Source organism: Gekko japonicus, unplaced genomic scaffold, assembly GCF_001447785.1.
Source record: "Gekko japonicus isolate JY-2015 unplaced genomic scaffold, Gekko_japonicus_V1.1 scaffold2593, whole genome shotgun sequence".
NCBI classification, from domain to species: Eukaryota; Metazoa; Chordata; class Lepidosauria; order Squamata; family Gekkonidae; genus Gekko; species Gekko japonicus.
Window position 1 is genome coordinate 240,321 of NW_015160299.1, and position 7,255 is coordinate 247,575.

A 7,255-nucleotide genomic window follows, 5' to 3' on the forward strand; every position below is an offset into this window, starting at 1 on the left:
TAGAGTTGTAGTAGATAACTCACTGAAAATGTCGAGACAGTGTGTGACTGCAATAAAGAAGGCCAATTCTATGCTGGGGATTATTAGGAAGGATATTGAAAACAGATCAGCCAATATCATAATGCCCCTATATAAATCAATGGTGCAACCTCATTTGGAATACTGTGTGCAGTTCTGGTCACCACACCTTAAAAAGGATATTATAGCTTTGGAAAAAGTGCAGAAAAGGGCAACTCAAATGATAAAAGGGTTGGAACACTTTCCCTATGAGGAAAGGTTAAAGCGCTTAGGGCTCTTTAGCTTGGAGAAACAACGACTGAGGGGTGACATGATTGAGGTTTATAAGATTATGCATGGGAAAGAGCAGGTAGAGAAAGAGGTACTTTTCTCCCTTTCTCACAATACAAGAACTCGTGGGCACTCCATGAAATTGCTGAGCGGTCGGGTTAGAACGGATAAAAGGAAGTACTTCTTCACCCAAAGAGTGATAAACACATGGAATTCACTGCCACAGGAAGTGGTGGGTGCTACAAGCATGGACGGCTTCAAAAGGGAATTAGATAAGCATATGGAGCAGAGGTCCATCAGTGGCTATTAGCCACAAGGTATAGATAGGGGCTCTGGGGCAAGTGATGCTCTGTCATCTTGGTGCTTGGGGGGGTCAACAGTGGGAGGGCTTCTAGTGTCCTGGCCCCACTGGTGGACTTCCTGATGGCACTGGTATTTCTGGCCACTGTGTGACACAGAGTGTTGGACTAGATGGGCCTATGGCCTGATCCAACATTGGCGTCTCTTATGTTCTTATGGTGAGGGGTCTGGAGACCAAGCCCTATGAGGAAAGGCTGAAGGAGCTGGGTATGTTTAGCGTGGAGAGGAGACGACTGACAGGTGATATGAGAACCATCTTCAAGTACCTGAAGGGCTGTCTATATGATGGTGCGGAGTTGTTTTCCATTGCCCCAGAAGGTCGGACCAGAACCAATGGGTTGAAATTAAATCAGAAGAGCTTTCGGCTAAACAATAGGAAGAACTTCTTGACAGTTTGGTGTAGGAGAGCCAGTTTGGTGTAGTGGTTAAGTATGTGGACTCTTATCTGGGAGAACCGGGTTTTATTCCCCACACCTCCACTTGCAGCTGCTGGATAACCTTGGGCAAGCCGTAGTTCTGTTAGAACTGTCCTTAAAAGAACAGTTCTGGAAAGAGCCATCAGCTCTCTCTGGAAAGAGCTCTCTCAGCCCCACCTACCTCCCAGGGTGTCTGTTGTGGGGAGGGGAAGTGAAAGGAATTTGTAAGCCACTCTGAGACTTAGTTTGCTCTTGAGCCATCCTTCCTGAGCTAAGGCAAGAATGTGTGAGCCGGATGCTAAACAACTGTGAGCTGGCTCACACTAACTCTAAGAGGTTTTCAAACAGAGGCTAGATGGCTACCTGTCAGCAATGCTGACTCTGTGAACTTGGGCAGATCATGAGAGGGAGGGCAGGAAGGGTTGCCTCAGTGCTTAGTTCTCAGGGCCCTTTCTTACACGCCCAGGGAAATGCTAATCAACACGTTGGGGTCAGGAAACAATTTTTTGCAGGCCAATTTGGCCAGGGAACCTGGAGGTTTTTTGCTATCATCTGGGCATGGAACTGCTGTCACTGGAGGTGCAGAGGGGGAGGTATTTGTGAATTTCCTGCATGGTGCAGGGGGTTGGACTAGATGACCCTGGAGATCCCCTCCAACTCTATGATTCTATGACTCATCACCACAAGCACCTCAGTGAACCAAGGAACATTCCAGGCTCTTCAGGAAGGAGCAGGGTACACCAGAGCAACCGTGTCCACAGCCAGGGACACCTGTGTATTCCACAAATCAGCCACAAATGCCACAGGAGTGTCAGCCTTGCTGACCAGAAAATTCCCAAGAGACATCAGGAAACCATCCGTTCCATCAGTCTCCTGAGATGGACCATCCTAGCTGCACCCCCCACCCCACCCTCATGGAGGTTCACCTGGTCGGTTCATGAAAAGGCCAGACTGGAAAATTCCCCCATACCAAGCCATGTGCTTTATTCCTAGAGAGAACCAGGTCAGACATATCCCCTGCCATACGCATAGGGACAGAACATTCCGGAACAGCCCCACAATGGTCATGACAGCGATGAAGTCCTCAGCCAATCCCACCAGGGTGACCCGGGCTTGGACCTTGACAGTCCTAAGGACTACAAACCTCAGAGTCCTTGATACCGAATTGGAGACTGCCTCTGTCAGCTCCGTTACGGTGACCCCCTCAGGCAACGGTTACAACGGTGAACAGAATCTTGCAACAGATCGTCTTCCTGAATTCAGGTAAGGAACTGGTTCTTCCCTGGAGAACTTTGTGGTGAGCCAAGCTCAACTTCTCCAAACCACCGATCCATGCCTCTTTCAAAAGGGGTTCAGTTCCATGAAACCGGGCAAAACAGGAACCAGACTGCCATTGTCAGCTTATGGATCACTATTCAAACTCAAACTCAAATACCTTTTATTGGCATACAATATTAGAAGATGGATCACTATTATGGATCATCTGTCTTACTGAGACTCGAGGTGGGTTACCTGGTCAGCAGGATTGATTTCAGTAGAAATCTGAAGCAAAGCTCTCCTCTGTACAAAACAATAAGTGTTAAATACGATCTGTTAAACAATGAAAAACATAGTACTGCATAAGCAGAAACACAGTGCATCATCCAGGACCAAACTGTTATGATGTAGCCTGATGGCCATGATGAAAACACCCTCCTGAACTGTTCTGTGCTCCAGAATCTGTGAAATGCGAGCAGTAAGGCCGTCTTCCTCACCTCCTCAGGCAGGCCACTCCATGGGGTGGGGGCCACTATGGAGAAGACAAGTGTACTGTGTATTTGAAGAAGTGTGCATGCACATGAAAGCTTACACCCAGAATAACACTTTGGGTATCTGAAGAAATGTGCATGCACATGAAAGCTAATCCCCGGAATAAAGCTTCATTGGTCTTAAAGGTGCCCATTGGTCTTAAAGGTGCCCAAACTACTCAAACTTTCTTCATGTGTACAGGCAGTTGTTGATCTTGCCGATTTGCAGGGAGTCCTTGCCAGTGTTCCCTCTAAGCTGAGTTAGTGTGAGTTCGCTCACAGTTTATTAGCCTCCAGCTCACGCATTTTTGCCTTCACTCAGGAAGGATGGGGCTCCAGAGCAAACTAATTGATGCAGCAGCCCAATCGCTCGCTCACCACTTTCATGCCAGTTACAAAGTAGAATTTGTGCTCATAAGACTGGACAGCTTAGAGGGAGCATTGGTCCTTGCAGAAGGTGCTGCTCAGATGAGTGAAGTTCTTGTGGTGGGATGTAGGGGCAGAGGCAGTCTGGCAGATATGAGAGTCCAAGACGGAATCGCAAGTATTGCAACTGGGCTAGCGTATGGCACACGCAAGAATGATTCTCACAATACAAGAACTCGTGGGCACTCAATGAAATTGCTGAGCCGTCGAGTTGGAACAGATAAAAGGAAGTTCTTCTTCACCCAAAGAGTGATGAACACATGGAATTCACTGCCACAGGAAGTGGTGGCAGCTACAAGCATGGATGGCTTCAAGAGGGAATCGGATAAACGTATGGAGCAGAGGTCCATCAGTGGCTCTTAGCCACAAGGTATAGATAGGAACTCTCGGTCTGGGGCAAGGGATGCTCTGTATTCTTGGTGCTGCGGGGGGGAAGCAGTGGGAGGGCTTCTAGTGTCCTGGCCCCACTGCTGGACCTCCTGATGGTCCCTGGTATTTTTGGCCACTGTGTGACATAGTGTTGGACGGGATGGACCACTGGCCTGATCCAACACTGGCTTCTCTTATGTTCTTCTTATTATTATTTTTTGCAAATATTTATTTATTGCAATTTTCTTATGCATTACATCATGCATACAAAGTATTTCGGACATTTCCGATTGTCAGAGTCAACAAAATCTCAGTTTATACAGTATTTTCTCTCATCCACTTGTAAAACAGTTCCCATCTACTGTTAAATAAATCCATGTCCTTGTTCTCTAAGATTGTAGTCAATTTATCTATTTCGACTACTTCCTGAACTTTGTTAATCAATTCTCTACGTAATGGTATCCTCTCAAGTTTCCAGTTTTTGGCGAATACAATACGTGCTGCTGTAATAATAAATCCCATAGCATATTTTTCTTCCTTTTTCAACTTATCTAGCATTATGTTGCTTTACCTTTTTCATCTAATAGGGTTTCGTAAGTTAAGAGCTCTATATTTTTCGTTAGGGGGTTTTTTATAAAGGCTTCTAGAGGGGAGAGCCACCTGGGGGTTTTGAGATAGTATTTATTTTTAATCACTTGCCAGATTTTATTTAGTGCACCTCTAACAGTATGTTGGTTAAATTTCCTGTGTATTTTATCCTTGTCATAGCCTATATATGCGTGCCACCCCCTATCCAAGTCAAAGCCTTCTAGCGTCAACATTCTCTTATTTTCTAGAATGATCCATTCCTTTATCCAAGACATTGCGGCAGCAGAATAGTATAGCTTCCAATTTGGGAGTTTCAGACCTCCTTTTTCTTTTCGGTCTTGTAAAACCTTCCATTTTATCCGTGGAGTCTTGTTGGCCCATACAAATTTTCTACATATTTTATCCAGCTCATTAAATATTTTCGTATTTCTCAGAACCGGAATATTCTGCACCAAAAACAGAAATCTCGGAAGTACATTCATTTGTAATACTGCTATTCTCCCCATAAAGGATATTAGGAGGTTTCTCCATTTTATTAAGTCCTTTGTTATATCCATTAAGAGCTTAACGTAGTTGTCCTCGATTAGTGTATTATTTCTTTTGGATATAGTTATTCCTAGGTATTTAATTTTAGTAACAGCTTTCATTTGAGATATCTTTTCTATCTGCTCGATTTGGTGTGTTGTACAGTTTTTAGTTAACATATTCGTCTTTTTGTAATTTATTTTTAGCCCTGCCACCTCTCCATATTTCTCGATTACTTCCAATAACACTGGTATAGAGTCCACTGGGTCTTCCACCACGAAAACCAAATCGTCCGCGAAGGCCTGCAGCTTATACGTTTCATTTAGTATCTTTAATCCTTTTATTCTATCATTGCCTCTTATCAGATCTGTTAATGTTTCCAGCATAAAAATAAACAGTAACGGTGATAATGGACACCCTTGTTTTGTGTCCTTTTATATTTGAATATATTGTGTCGTGTCTCCATTTACTATCACTTTAGCGGACTGTTTGGAATATATCGCTCTTATCATCGTGTAGAAATTTTCTCCACATTCCCAGTTAGCTAGCTTCTGTAGCATAAAGTCCCAAGATACTCTGTCGAAAGCCTTTTCGGCATCTAGAAAGATTAAGGCTAGCTGGTCACTTGGGTGCAATTCATAGTATTCCAATATATTCATAATTGTTCTTAGGTTACTTTTCATTTGTCTGTTGGGCAGAAATCCTGTCTGATCTTTATGTATTATTTCCGCTAGGACCTTTTTTAGTCTTGTGGCTATTATAGTTGCATATATTTTATAGTCCACATTGAGCAATGATATAGGCCGATAGTTCTTGATTTACTTTGCATCTGTATTTGCTTTGTGGATTAGAGTAATCAGGGCTTCATTCCAAGATTGTGGCATTCTTCCTCCTTGTACAATTTCTCTTATGTTCTTATAAGAGGGAATTAGATGAACATATGGAGCAGAGGTCCATCAGTGGCTCTTAGCCACAAGGTATAGATAGGAGCTCTCAGTCTGGGGCAAGGGATGCTCGGTATTCTTGGTGCTTGGAAGGGGGGTCAACAGTGGGAGGGCTTCTAGTGTCCTGGCCCCACTGATGGACCTCCTGATGGCCCCTGGTATTTTTGGCCACTGTGTGACATAGTGTTGGACGGGATGGACCACTGGCCTGATCCAACACTGGCTTCTCTTATGTTCTTATAAGAGGGTCTTGGATGAACATATGGAGCAGAGGTCCATCAGTGGCTATAAGCCACAAGGTATAGATAGGATCTCTCAGTCTGGGGGCAAGGGATGCTCTGTATTCTTGGTGCTTGGGGGGGCAACAGTGGGAGGGCTTCTAGTGTCCTGGCCACACCGCTGCTGGACTTCCTGGTGGCCCCTTGTCTTTCTGGCCCCTGTGTGACATAGAGCGTTGGACCGGATGGGCCATTGGCCTGATCCAACACTGGCTTCCCTTATGTTCTTATGTTCAGGCATGGCTTCCTCTTTGCTGCCTGACTGCCATAAACGATGGGTCTGTCAACAGCCATGGTAGTCAAAGGGAACTTCTATGCCAAAGGCAGCACACCCGAGAGAAGATGGGGACAAATATCTCCATGCCATCCTTGCAAGCCTAGGGTTGCCAGCTCTGGGTTGGAAAATTCCTGGAGATTTTAGGGATGGAACCAGGGAAGGGCGGGGTTTGGGGAGAGGAGGGACCTCAGCCATGTTCGATGCCATACTATCCACCCTTGTTAGCAGGGGAATGGATTTTCTGCCATTTCCCCCAGGGGAGCTGATCTCTGTTGTCTGGAAATCAGTTGTCATTCCATGAGATCTCCAGGCCCCACCTGGAGGTTGGCAACTAGACCAAGACCGAAGGCAGTGGCCAGGTGGACCTTTGACCTAGTCCAGAAGGGAAATTCATATGTGCAGCAAATGCGCAGGTAGAAAAACCAGGCGCCGATGTGGTGACCTTTTCCAGCTTCCTTCCTGCTCCACAAACGCACCGTCTGTCATTGAGCCTTAGGCAGAGTCAGGCGACTAAGTGCCACCGCCTGCCATTTTGGGGAGATGTGTCAGATCAGGGGCTAGGGCAAGCAACAAGTGCTGGTTACCCAACAGGAGGAGGAGGAGGAGGAGGTTAGTTTGAGCCCAGTTCACCAGCCTGTCAAGACCGTCCGGTATCTTCATTCTGTCTTCTGCTGTATTTGGTACCCCTCCCAATGAAGAAGAAGAAGAAGAAGAAGAAGAGGAGGAGGAGGAGGAGGAGGAGATTTATTTCAATTTATATCCCACCCTCCTTCCCAGGCAGGCTTGCATTAAAAAGTTAAAATGCATTAAAACACAGATGACGGATGTCATAACAAATAAAGTGCTGGCGGCCGTAAGATATTACATAGTGATCCCAGCAGCCCATGGTAGAATGGTGACAAGGGAGTACGGCCAAAGTCAGTTTCCGGCATATCGCAGGCTGTTGGTCTGTGTCTTAAGGCTTTGAAATATTTCTGATGAGCTATCTCAGGTTTCA